The 13,703-nt window shown below is 47.0% G+C and overlaps 1 protein-coding gene across 1 annotated transcript in view; it reads left to right on the top strand.

The window, feature by feature from the left end:
• The window catches only part of LOC104028907 (inositol polyphosphate-5-phosphatase A), a 263,385-nt gene that overhangs the window by 65,654 nt on the left and 184,028 nt on the right, over nt 1–13,703 (top strand). The window lies entirely within an intron of this gene.

The raw sequence follows: 13,703 nt of genomic DNA, 5'->3' as shown, positions 1-13,703 counted from the left end.
TTGCAGTAGAGACTTGTTTAACTTGCTGAGTTCATGCAGAAAGATAGCATATAAATAAGCAATAATGAATGAGCACTGGTGGAACACAAAGGTGCCATCCCTGCTAAGTACTGCGAGTGCCATTTCACTCTGACAGCTGGTATCACATCTGCCAGAACTGATCGATTCTGAGATTGCTTTATTCATTTTTACATCTATACAAAAATGGTTAAAGAACTTGCTGTTCAAGTTCTAAAGTGCAACTGTATACAGAAAAAATTATTAGCAATATTTGATTTTTTGGTTTTTTGTAACTGAAAATGTCCTGTAATTATTTATCTGGTCAGGTTACTGGTGCAGCCTATGACTTCTATTGCAATGCTGTGAAATACTGCAGTTAGCTTTTTCTGGCAAGTTTAATGGATTTGCAAAAATTTGAGATGCAATAACCAGCCATATATTCCTCTCTATCTGTTGACTTCATTGAAGATTCATCTGTTTATTTTTCTTCTTCCATCTTGATTGATTACTGTTATACGTACATGATGCTCACCGTATGCAGGCTTTCTCAGCTAATTCTGATTTAAACCATCTCATCTTCAGGGAAGATTCTTCCTATGAAGGAAATAAAAAGTACATTTAAATAGATAGAAACTTCTTTTTCTCTTTTAAAGATCGCTGCGTATTTTTCAGCATCACATTACTTACGCATCTTTCTCAAGGAGACTACTTACATGTTCACTTGTTCACGAAAGTGGTGTGAGCGCTACAGAAATGCCTCCGAATAGTTTGTAGAAAACAGGAAGAGGAGGGGGAAAGTGAGCTGCTGGTATCCTAGCGCAGAGACCGCTAGCATGTAACTGGACATGGTCTGTCCTTGGTCTGGTGAATATTGTGCATACGAAGCTCAACGTAGGAAGAAAACGATTCGTTAACGCTCCCACGCGGGCAGTCGGGTGCGGGGTCCAGACCAGTGCAAGTGTGGCTAAAGTAGAGCTGAACCCATCCCGCAGCTGCAGGAGTTTCGCTACGTCTGCCCTCCCCATCTGCAATCTGAGAAAGCTGTATTTAAAAGAAAAAGGAAAGAAAAAAAAGGGGTGGGGTGGGTAAAAAAAAAGGTTACCAGTTCTGCTCACTGCTGGTAAGAGACAGGCGGCCCTCAGCGTGTTTTGAGGAACCGTGCCGTGCAGTAACCTTGAACCCTTCTTCCTCTCTTCAGCGTGTGCAGCAGGACGACTGTGTGTGCCGTGTTCACAAAGGCAGTAGGAAGTGGAATAAAACTTTATAAAAAGCTCCTTAGGAAAAAGGCTAATGTGCTTGTACCGAAAGTAGCACAGCACAGTCCTGATATTAAGCTATGTAGCAACCTAGCAAATGTACAACTTAATTTTTTTTTTTTTTTTTTTAATTTGAATTCTGCATGCTTTGTTGAAAACCTCTGCAAATTGAAGTTCATCACAAGTACTGGAAGATGACTCTTAATACTTCTTCGTAAACTTGAAACCCAGATAAACCACAGACCACAATTTTTTTTCCATTCTTCTGAGGAATTCAATTTGCATATGTAGTTGTGTCAATACAGGTTGCATAACTTCTGAGGATGAAGTCCTTTTGTAAGCAGTCAAAATAATCTCCACAAAAAAGGAAGTGCAGTTAGCACCCTAACTTTAAAATGTTTCTAGAAATTAAACCCATAATGGAAACTTGTCTTTGAATTGATCGAAGAACATATCAATGAAGAAGCACTTTTGGGGCTTGTTTTTAAGTTCCAGTAAATGAAAATATGGGATTTTAATTGCTGTGATAGGTAAATACAAGTCACTTCATTTATCTGTCATCATTGATTATATGCTGTATGCATTTCTGAGAATGTGGTAGCATATGGAGGACTAAAATAACATTCAAATGTTACATGCTAAAATTTTTAAACTTCCGCCATTGATCTGCAAATATCCTACATTACTAACATGAAAAATATGGAAGATCTAATGCCGTTAAATTAAACAGTCTGTCCAAGAAATAAAAACAGGAAAAAAATATTTTAAATATACTTTCAGCGATGTTTTTAATGACAGCTTACAATGTAGCAGCCCGTAAAGTAGCATGCTACTTGATTGCTTTTGTCGACAACACAGTTGATGCAGCTGAGAGATGTTGTTTTGTTTGATCTGTTTTCCTTGGATTCATCGGTCTCCGGTCTTGTAAAAGTAGAGCCTGCATTTTAGGCGACATATGACTTGGTAGTTTAAAATTGATTTTTAACTATCAAATACTGGGTAATTTCCTACCAGATCACTACTAGTTGCTGCTTTTTCCCCAAGGAAAACTAAAACAAGATGAAGGAAGAGTTCAGCTGAACTCAGTTCCAGATATTTATAGGTATTGCCTTTTGGCGTGCTCCCCAGGAGCTGGTGGCGGAGCCTTTCCCACGCATGTCATGTAGCGCTGGAATAGACGGTGCCCTTGACACGCCGCTGACAGCAGGCTCCTAGGAGGAAAGAGTGGCCTGGATCTCAGAAACTTGCTTGTTTCCCGTCGCTAAATTTACAGTGAAGCTTTTCCTCCTTGCTGCTCTGCTTTTTCCATGTGATCCAATGGGTGAATATATGGCATTCATTTTGGGGCTTCATAACACTTTTCCTTATGATGTAAGCTCTAGGTATTGTATTCTCATTACATGTAGATAAAAAAGAAGGCTTAAAGCCAGCCAGCTTTTGCAAAAAAGAAGTAATAGAAAAAGAAAGTCAGCATCTCTGGTAGTGCTCTAGTAGTGAGAGGCCCTTAGGAATAAGAAAAGGCTTCCGAGAGATCCGTCGACCTGTCTGTGAATGCTTAACAAACTGATCCAAAGTACATCATCTAATTAGAACACAACATCATAAAAAACATTGACCAGATGATTGAGGAATGCAATGTTCCTTCTCTTCTGTGGATTACAATGTTAACTTCAAAGTTAGTGTAATTTACACTAACCTGTAAAGCAGAAAGAAACAAATGTCAGCTCTCCTGCCATGTTCCTCCTTTTCTCCCCGTGCTCCATCCCTCTCCCAAGGGTAGTGCGTGAAGAACGTGTGCTCGTGTGATGGCAACTTAAACGAGAGATTTAACCTCCCTGAGCCGTCTGCCTCTGGTTTGGTGTAGGTTAAGACAGAGATTGTTTGAAGGTGTAGATTTCTCTGAGCATCTGTTGTCAAGCAATGGTACTCTTCAGGAGGAGCACAGAGTATCTGAATTTGTGATGTGTGCACTCTGGGTTTGGAATTCCTCAAATTTTGTGTTTTCAGCTTTCCGCTGTGAAACCAGAAAAGTACCTGTCCTATAGGAAAGGGGAGAATTTTGTTTGTTTTTTAAACTTCAGGAACTTGCTGTCTTGAAATATGGTAATCTGAGAATTGGCCCACTGGATTCTTTGGGTTTTTTTATTTTTCCCCTTCTATAGCTGTCATCAAATTTTGCATCTTACTGCCTCTTGACTAACCATCACAGAACTAATTCTTTAATTTGTAAATATGAATAAGGTGGCCAGGAGTATCTCTCCTTGATCTGTAGTGCTTTCAAAGCTGGCTCCCTCCCGGCAGCTGCTGGTCGGAGGGGAAGGGGTCCGTCCCGTCCCGGTTCCCAGCGCTCCTCTGCGGGATCAGGGCTCTACCTGTACCTGTACCACCCCTGCTCCTGCCGTCCCCTGCTGAACCCAGAGCTGGCAGCTCCTTCGTGGCTTTATTTAGGACTGCGAGGCCTTGAAACTTGAAGGACCTCCTGTGTGCTGGAGAGCCCCACCATTTTTGGTGAAGAATGGGAAAGTGTTTGTAATGAGGCTGGCAAAGGCTACGTGATGATTTTCTGCAGCTCTGTCTTACTTCTGGAGTAGAGAAGGTACAAACTGTGCTTTGCTTTTTACGTTGAAGAGGAGGAGGAGCACGCAATGAGCTGGCTGCCATCTGAAGTCACTTTTTCACTTGTTAAGCTTGGAGTTGGAATGGATGGCGAGCAGTTACTCTTACTCGCTAAAACATGCTTTGATTTGGGAGTGGGGGCTAGGTTAGAACTTCCAATAACAGATTAAATTATTTCTTCGTTCATTGTTGCAGTCTTTGTTCTTTGTGCAAGGAAGCCATCGAGATTATGGAAGTTATTAAATACCCATCAGTAGCTGTAGATATTGCAGAAATTGACTTTTTCCTGCGTGCAGTACTGTTGCCATAGGTGGATATATATCCATTCGTAATACGGATCTTTATATATGAAGTGACTATGACGCATATAAGCCCACGCCCGGCGAAGCAGCACAAATGTGCCAGGTGTCCCGTGGCGCGGTTAAAGCACTGAAGCGGGACCGCCTCGGCTGCATGAGGTGCGTGCCGGTGCTGCTGCTGCAGGGGGGTGCAGCGTGAGCTGCCCCCAGCGCCGCCGCCTTGGCCAAAGGTTTGCTTTGGTGGTGGAGTCATAGAATCATCGCATCGTTTAGGTTGGAAAAGCCCTTTAAGGTCATCCAGTCCAACCATTAACCTACACTACCAAGTCCACACTAAACCAGTCAAGGGTAGACCAGACTGAACCATGTCCCCAAGTGCCACCTCTGCCCGTTTTTTGAACACTTCCAGTGATGGGGACTCCCCCACCTCTCTGGGCAGCCTGGTCCAACGCTTGACCACCCTTTCTGTGAAGAAATTTTTCCTAATTTCCAACCTGAACCTCCCCTGGCGCAGCTTGAGCCCATTTCCTCTCGCCCTATCGCTGACTACATAGTTAGCAAGACGACTCACTCCTCTCTGCCCTTTGGGAAGGCGAGTGGAAATCCACGCAGGATGGCAGCACGGTGGGGCCTTGGGCACCTTTGCAGGATCTGCTGTGCTTCACTTTCAGTATGGAGTTTGTTGCTGTGATTGCTGTCCCAGTGGAGAGAAGATTGGGGGGTGTGTGCAGTCTGCAGATGGGTTGCACATAGTATTAAAATGTTGCTAAAGCCGTTTGATAGGTGTGTTTAAGCTGCGTTTATTCCAGGTTTGATGATTCTCTCTGAGCTTTACTCCCAAAGTTCCTTTCCAGTTGTTTGTCATAGCTGACTTTGTTGAAACCATTTTAGCTTGAAGGAAGACATGCTTGTGCTTGAAAAGGCAGAGTCCTATGTCATAGTGAAATCTTAGGTGGTGCCTGACTTCAAACCTAAAAATAGGTCAACTACTTTGCCTCAAATGCGGTTTAAAGAAAAAGGTGATTTAGAATAACTTTTAGTGTGCTATAGATGGAATTGTGTTAAAATAGGAAGCAGTTTTCTGAGGTTAACTACAGTCCCAGGCTTTTAACGTAACTGATGTCTGATTTGCAAGTCAGGCTGTCAGTGAAACTTTACTGTAATGCCCTTAAAACCATTAACCACCCTACCCATGTGATTACTAAACAATTCACTGTTTTTCTTCCAGCATATTTGTCTTTTTTAGTAATATTCATAAAATCTTTGAATCTTCCCTTTCATTAAAGGATTTGATCGTAACCTTTAAGAATCTTGATAATCTCCATGGTAGCATAGTCAGTTATTTTAAGTGCTGTGGATCTGCAGGCTATGGTTGGTTTTGGTTTAGACCCTAGTAATAAGACAATCACATTTTGCAGATATGTAATCTATGAAGCTGACAACAGTTGTTCAGTTGTATGCTTTTGGCAGTCCCTGTAACTGGCTGGTCAGAATACGCTCTGGGCCACCAAAATTTTTGGAAGGCGTGGGAATTATATCTTAAGTGGTTTTACGAGAGGCTATTTTTTTTTTTTCTTAGTTAAAAAAAAAAAGGGCAGAACAGAAGCTATGGTCAGAAGATAAATGTCCTTGAAGATAGGGAATACTGTAATGGGATAAAAAAAATGTATGAGAAAAATATCCAGCCTATTGGGCATCATGTTTAGGGAAGGAGGAGGACAAACAACAAGCAGTCATTTTGCTAATAATCACCTAAATATCACGCAGAGGTGAATGAGGAGAAGGCAGTTTGCCCATCAGGAGTGTCTTTGCTGGAGGGTTGCCTTTCGTTGGTGCGGTCAACGGTGGCCTCGTCAGAGGTGTCAGCTCTTTACTTCTAGCTCTCGGGTGGCAACAGTCGTGACCTGGACTTGTGTTGATACGTGGGTACAGTGTGAAAAGGCACGAGGTTGTTGGGGTGTTCTGGAACAGCTTAGCACATCGCATACTTTGGTTGGTTTGTTTGAGCTCAAGAAACGTGTAAGCATTTTGTACAGGCGAGCGGGATCATTACCGGTGTTGCACGGTGGCTCTGTAAGGATGTCCCGAGGCAGCTGTGCCAGCCCGGCCGTGCTAAGGCAATGCTAAATGGCCGGTACGTGCAGCACGATCAGTCTGTGGATAGAAAAATCATCCGCCTCCCGTGGTGTAACTATCCCTGGCATCAGCCTGAGCACTGCAGAAGAACCGGGCAGTTCAGTAGCATGCTGTCTTGTGCTTTGCACGCCTGTGCATCATCCTCCACGTGACGCTGTGCGACTCCAGCAGCAAAATCTGTGTGCTTGTTAGAAGTGGAAGCAGGCATTATGGGGGAAGGATGTTGCAAAATCCCAGCATTTGTGGATTTTGCTCTAGTTTCTAAAGTTTGAAGCAGAAAATAGTATTTGCAGTTGAAAACAGTCCACTGGAATCCAGATGAAGCCCGTAAGCAAGTATGTCGTACCATGCACTTGATAATCAGAAATTGCGGTGAACGGCGCGGGCGGGAACCTTCTTATAAGGAGGCAGAATTCAGTGAAGTCCTAAAGCTGGTCATTGTGCCTCGTCTCTTAACTATGACTAGTTACTGGTAACTGGTGTCTTAAATAGTTTAGTTTAGATTCCCATCCTCTTTTCAGTAAAAATTCTCTTACTCCAAAAACACGCCTTGGAAACACGGGGGGAAAGTGGCTGTTGGGAGGAACGTGAAAACACGGATTGTGAGAGGAGTGGTTTGGAGCATTTTGTGTGTGATGGGGAAGAGTTTAGTGCTTAACAAGAAACTGGATGATTTGATGAGCTAGATGTTATGCAAATGATAGAGTATTCACAGAAGATGCAAATTGGATTATTGTCCCACTTGTGTAAAGTGCCCAGGCACACAGCCTTAATGTCAGTTTGCAGGAAAAAAATATAGGCAAAGAAGAAGCTTCAGGAGCATCCAAGAAGCTGGTTGCAAGGGGGGGCTGTAGGGGCAAACAGAAGGGTCTTCTGTTGATTTATTTATTTACTTAAGGTTGTTTTCTTTTTACCTTATAGCCTTCCTCATCTATTGTACCAGCATTTGGGGCGGGAAGGATTTAGGAGCTGGAGCTATTGGAAATCTTTACTAATTTTACAAACGATCTTTTTTTGTAGCATCCATGGCAAATGGTCATTTTAGATGGAAGTGTGGAGATGGGGGCGGGGGGGTGAGTCCTAAGGTGGTTGTCTGCCTTGCTTAATGTGTTTGAGAGTACTTAGGGCTTTTATTTGTAGTGATACAGAAGTGAAAAGTTTACCTAAAAGCTAAAGGTCATCTTGGTATTGCAGCATGGAAACTTTGTATGTTACCCTTTTGAAAGAGAGAGGGGAATAATAATTTACAAACAAAACAAAAAATCCCCAACACCCCCCCCCCCCCCCCCCCCCAGCCACTCAGTTTGTTCTTTAGTTCCTTTAGTGGAGTTAATCCTGTTTGTTTAACCAGAAGGGGTGATTAACTGCAAGGCTGTGTTACGGGCCCCAGCAACCCTTCGCCTTTAGATCTCGGTCCCTTTTCAGATGGGTGCTTCTTCCTCAGAAAGGGCTTTTTGGGGTTTTTTTGTTTGTTTGGATTCACAGCCTGAAAACCGGGGGGCAGAAATGCCTGCCTGCGCCGCACGAGGTACGCGCGCAGGGCCCGTGGCGCGGCTGCGGAGGCTGAAGCCTCGCTGCAGAGGCCTGGGTGCGCGGTCCCCGCTGCGGCGCGAAGCCCGGGGCCGCGGCCGTGCCGGCTGCCAGGCGGCCGGCCCGGCACTGACATCACGGAAACTTGCGGCATCCTGCGCCTGCCGCGAGCAGAAGATGGGTCTCTGGCGTCACCGCTTCCCGCTGCTCGCTCCTTACAGCACCCAGCCGCGACTCGGCGTGCCGGCGCTGACGGCGATGGGTGCCCGCGGAGCAGAGCCCTTCTCTGGCGGCGCTGGGCGAGCGGCTCGCCCGCCGAAGCGCGGGGCGGCGACGAGCGGCCTGCTCCCCCGAGCCCGCTGCGGGTGCCGCGGCCTCGCAGAGCAGAGGCACGGCGAGCGGCTGGGCAGGGGCGCGACTCGGAGCTTTCGCGTCTGCGGCGTGCGCTCCGCGTAAACCCCTTCACCGGTTTGTGTTGGTTCCTTTTCCTATAGCGTGCATTAATGCATGAACATAACCTGTATCTGGAAACATGTCTCTCCCTTACTCAACCCTTCTTACTGTTTTCTGTCACATACGCTTTGTAAAAACAAAAAAACCCCACAAAACAAACACCAGTCCCCACCACCCCCCCTGCCCCCCACCACCACCCCCCAATCCCCTACCTGCTTAAGCTGAAAATTTCCACGTATGTGCCTCGTCTGAGTTTTGGAGGAAACCTCCAGAAAAAGATGTTTCCTCATTCTCTAAATGAGACTTAGGAAAATACTAATTTCTGATCTGAAAAAATAAGTGCGCCTACATGCTGGTAGTAGCAGTTTCTTTACAAGGCTGTACTGCCTTCTTTACAGACCTGCACTGCCTGCCGGTTGCAGAGCAGGGGCGCGGCGGGTCTGGCTTCGGCGCGCTGCAAGGGCCGTTTCGCCCGTCCTTGGCAGGTGGCCGTGGTGGAGAGGTGGGCGCGGCAGCACCTGGGCAGACCGCGGAGCTCCCCCCAGGAGACGCCGGGCAAGCCGGGGAAGGAGGGGCGCTGGAAGGGGACGCAAACCCCAAATAGCGACGGGGACTGTGCGCGCAGGCGAGCACGCCGGGCAGCTGGAGCGCGGGTGTCGGAGCTGGCGGGAGCACCGAGCTGCGGCTGTGGCGGAGCCCTGCCCCGGGCGCGGGTCTGGGAGCACCGCGGGGTGCTGCCCCCACCCCAGCTGCAGGGCCAGGAGCCGTCAGCGGGCGTCCTTTCCCCAGTAACTCCAGCAACAGAGTAGCAGGGGAGGGTGCGAAGCTGCTTGCCCAGCTGACGACACTGGTTCGATGCTACCTCATATTGATGCAAGAAAAAACCCTTAAGGGAATTCCTTCGAATTGCCCTGCAATATCGTTAACAGTAAAGAGCTCAAAATGCCAGTTGTGGAGTTACCCCTGCTGTGCGTACCTGCTAAGTAATTGCAAGTCAGTCTCTTCCTATGCTGAGTTCGCTGCGTACCATTAAATTACATTAAAATTCAAGTAGCAGTTGCTGGACAGTGACTTTCTCAGCTGTGGTCGCACTGTGGTATGGTAATGTACCAGAGGCGGTGTTCAGCTGTGGATACTCAAATGTGCGTTGAGATTGCGCAGGGTAACCCCTTCACGCAAGCCTGCTTTCTTTAAATAATGACTTTATGCCCCCAAAGCACGGCTCTGACTTGCAGGTGCAGGGGAGAGCGCTTCTCCGTTCTGTGGATCGGATCCCAGGGGTTGCTGCTGCTTACGACGTGAAGCCCATGAGAGCACTGGCTCCCTCGGAAGGCGCCCGGCGCCCGTCCTGCCGTGGGCGTGAGGGCCGACCTGCGCTGGCACGGCAGCGGTAAATCCTCTTCCCCTCCGCTCGCTCCCTCCTGCGCTCCCCTGCCTCATCTGCTTCCTGGCTCCCAGCTTCTCAGCAGGCAAGGCAGAGGGGTCTCTGCCACACCTCTGACCGCAAAATCTTTGAACAGCTTGGATCAGGTCTATCGGGTTGTTCATGTAGACAGACCATGGATAATATAACTCAATTTTTCCAGATGGGGGACTGAATTCAAGTTCCACAGGCAACCTTATTTTCAGCATTTCTCAACTGTAGAAGAACACTTTCAGGTTTTCACGATGTTCCTCTGTCATTGCTGATGTGTAACATCTGTTTCATGTCGATAGAAGCTGGCCCTGTCTCAGTGACGGGGAATTTCAGAATGCTTTAACCAAAAAAACCTCACTATGGCTACCATCAGTGTCTCTTGAATCACGTAACAAGAGCTAAAAGTTGGATTTATCAGTTAATATCAAATATAGAAATACAAGGAGCCGGCTTATCTGGACTACTGCTGCTTGGCTGTGCACTTGTAAAATTTTTTTTTTTCTTTATTTCTTCAAACTTGCAGAAATTGCAAATACTTTTGAGTGCTTTAGGACCACAGCTGCTGAATTGATTTGTATATATTTCACAGTTCACAAGGAAACTAAAGCTTATATTTTGATATTTTGACCTTTTTTTTAAAAAAGTGATCCTGGATACGCAAGATCAAGGCTCAAGTTCCTCTTCTGCCTTGCTTGGATCAAGGTCTAAAAATGATGCCCTCGCCCCCATGCACGCGTTGCCCCGCGGGAGACTCGCCTCGCCTCGCCTCGCCGCTGCGGAGCTGGCCGGCGCGGGGCCGTGTCCCCCCAGCTCCTCTCGCCGCTCCCGCAGACCCGCACCCGCGCTGCCCGGCGGCACGCGGGGCTCGGCGCACCGCCTCTGCTCTGTCCCCTTACCTCTCCCATCCAAATAGGCAAGGACCTATAGGAATGGAAAGAGGGTAGCTTCGTTTTTTTTTTCACCAGTTTTATATTTGTACTTAACTTTTTATACTTAACTATGTTGGAGCATCTTGCTCAGTTATCCATATCCCAGAAAACAACTTCTGATCGTGCCTGCCTTTACCTATGTTTGTGTATCCAGAAACTGAGAATAAGGCCTAGCTCTGTAAAAACATTGTGCTACTGTAGATGCAAATTAGGTGTTTATGTGGTCTTGTGTATGACCTTTAACCTCTGGCAACTGTGAGTTTTCAACTCTTAAGTATTCATTACTCATTATTATGTACTGTTTGTTCTTTCATAACAGTAGAAAACTAGTAAAAGGTAATGAAGCAGAGCCAATTTGCGCTCAGTTGGAGGGTATTTATTATATGGGAGGATGTAACTAATATTCAGGTATGTTTTTGTGGTTTAACCTGAAAGGAATGCCATGAAGGCCTCTCGCTGCTATTAAGCCAGTGCTGTTTCCTCATTAAAAAATGGCATATAATTTTTTTTTTTTAATACCTGCTGTGATTTCAAGCTGTCCAAGGATTTGAATGGGAACAGAAAAACCTGTGTGCTGCATCTCAGGTTGGCGTCTGGACATGGTTTGTGTTGCAGCTGCTGTGGCACAGTAAAGTTGTTCCCCGGTGTTATCTGAAGGCAGGACTCCATGTTCAAGGCTCCCTGTTACTCATCATTCATAAATCTGAGAGCTTATGCCTAGATCCTATTCGAAACCATTTATTTTACTTTTGTCTTACCAGTTTATTAGTTTTATTAGCTGTGTAAGAAGAGATCTTAATGAAGCAAACTGTTGTAGCAGTTAAAATGAATAGCGCAATGTGCCAGCACATTTTTGCTGTGTTCGCAGTAAGCGCTTACTGGATGTGTTGCTTTGAAACAGTGGGAGCTGGATATGTTTGCTTTACAAGATTAAATAGTTACAACCATTTTCTAATTATGGTAATTTCATAGAGCTATCCAAGTAGATAAGATCAGGACTTGGAAGCCAAAACTGATTTGGAGCCATAAAGCACATGGAGAGTTGGGACTGCGTGTTGTTTAGGGACCACAAATGAGCTCTGATACGAAGTTCGACTTCACAGGCTGTGTTTTGGTTAATATTTATCTCCAAGATAGTGAGGAAAATGAACCAACCAGTTAAACTTCATAAAGATGCGTGATGATTAGTTTGTTGCTAATGGACTCTGTGATTGCAGGCTGCAGGTGGTCCCTTAAGGCAGCGCCGCCCTCACGCTTTTGCATGTCACGCCTTCTCTTCCATACGTAAATGGCTGCTGTTCTGCAGGGTGGTGTGTTTCTTACAGCCACCGTAAATTAGACACGTCACACTGCAAGAAGATGAGCGTAGCGGGGATGTCGGTCTCTGCAAACAGCGAGTGCTTGGGAGCGGTGCGGGCTGACGCAAGCCCCCCGTGATCCCAGCTTGCTTGGCTTGAGGCTCACGACCCCCCTGTGAAGTGCAGCTCGCTTCCTAGCCCGTGGGTGAAGCTAGCTGGTTCAAAACCACCTTACCCTTAGGAGGACAGCGGCTTCTGCACGGGAACGCTCGTTCCTGTTCTGCCGTGTCACCCCCGTGCCGTGACTGTGTGGGCAGGGCGTCCACTGCACCGTGGGCAGCGCAGCGCACGCCGCAGCCGTGCTGCCCGCCGCAGCCGTGCTGCCTGCCGCCGTCGGCCAGAGCACCCAGGGAAGCCGCTCGGGTTCCCATCCCATGGCCCCCGGTTCGTTAGAGTTGAACGCCTTTAAACGCAGAGAAGTTTGTCTTGGACTTGGTTTCCACAGCGTAGTGCAGCTCTTACGTTTCTGTTTAACAGTTCTCCCTGAAAATTAAAGTAGACATTCAGACTTTTTGGAAGTTGAAACCTCTCTCCTGAATGTTGGTAGCTGTAGCCGAAAACCACTTTTGTATGTTCGAAACCACTTCAGATGCCTGTCCTGTTCAGTGCCATGTTTGGTGTTGGACAAGATACTTAAGAAAAACTCTCTCAGCAAAGTTTTCTCATAATTGTTTGTAAATCTGTAAAATCAGCTAGTATTAATGTAAGCTTTTATAGTTATATCAAATAGATATCAAAAGAAAAGTATGTGCCTGTCCCAGTTGGGTTCAGTTTCTTGGGTTCCAGGTAATTTTTTAGCCATCTGTTCTGTAGTCTGCCTTTTTTTTTTTTTCTTCCTTCCCCCAGCTGCACTTTCATTGGGTCCTGCTCTTGCTCATCCTCAGTCCTTACTGATGACGGCCTGCTTTTAAAGCAAGATTGCTATATATCATAGTTAGGCAGAAACTGTCATTAATGAGCTGACTGAAGTGCACAAAGATCCACAAACATCGATGTGGGAGGAAGTATTTACCTTTTTCCTTTGTATAGTAACACTTGTCTGTAGCTTGCTTCAGAATGCTTCAGCGAGCAGGTCAGTGTGAAGATTGTTTCGATGATGGGGAAGCTGAGGTACAGAGGAGGAAGTGACTTGTCTGAAATCACTTGGAAACCAGCGGCCGTTACCTCCTTTTTTGCAAGTGTAACCTAGTTTAGATGAGAAAGGCTGTAATCTACTGAATTTACTGTGTGACCTGTAAATACTAGTAATGCCGCATTCCCATCAGCTTCGGCGTTCATGAACCGCTGCCAGGCTTCCCCGTGCCCCAGTCGGTGCTGGACTCGCTGGCCGTTCGGCCGCGGGACCCGGGCTCCCTCCCGCCGGCCCTGCGCCGGGCGCGCTCCCACGGACGGCGGCTGCATGGTGCCCCGCGCGCCCGCCCTGGGCTCCGCTGTCCGAGGGGCATCCCCAGGAGGGGACGTGCCGCCAGCCGGTGACCAGACCTTGCTGTCGACTCCTCTCGCTCCCGGCGGGCGCGTGGGGCAGGTGTGGTGACGAGTCCTTCGAGCAGAGACAGGCCATGTCGCCTGCCGGCGCTCGCAGGTCCTGGATGGACTCGGTGACTTGCAGCCGGTCCTTTCCGCTGCGCTTCCCTGAGCTGACCCGCTGTGCTGCGGCCACGAGCAGGTGCCAGTTAAAAGCAAGGACGCATTGCTGTTTGCCTTTTGCT

Source organism: Pelecanus crispus, chromosome 10 (genome assembly GCF_030463565.1).
Source record: "Pelecanus crispus isolate bPelCri1 chromosome 10, bPelCri1.pri, whole genome shotgun sequence".
Lineage (NCBI taxonomy): Eukaryota > Metazoa > Chordata > Aves > Pelecaniformes > Pelecanidae > Pelecanus > Pelecanus crispus.
This window is presented reverse-complemented; position numbering and strand designations above follow the sequence as displayed.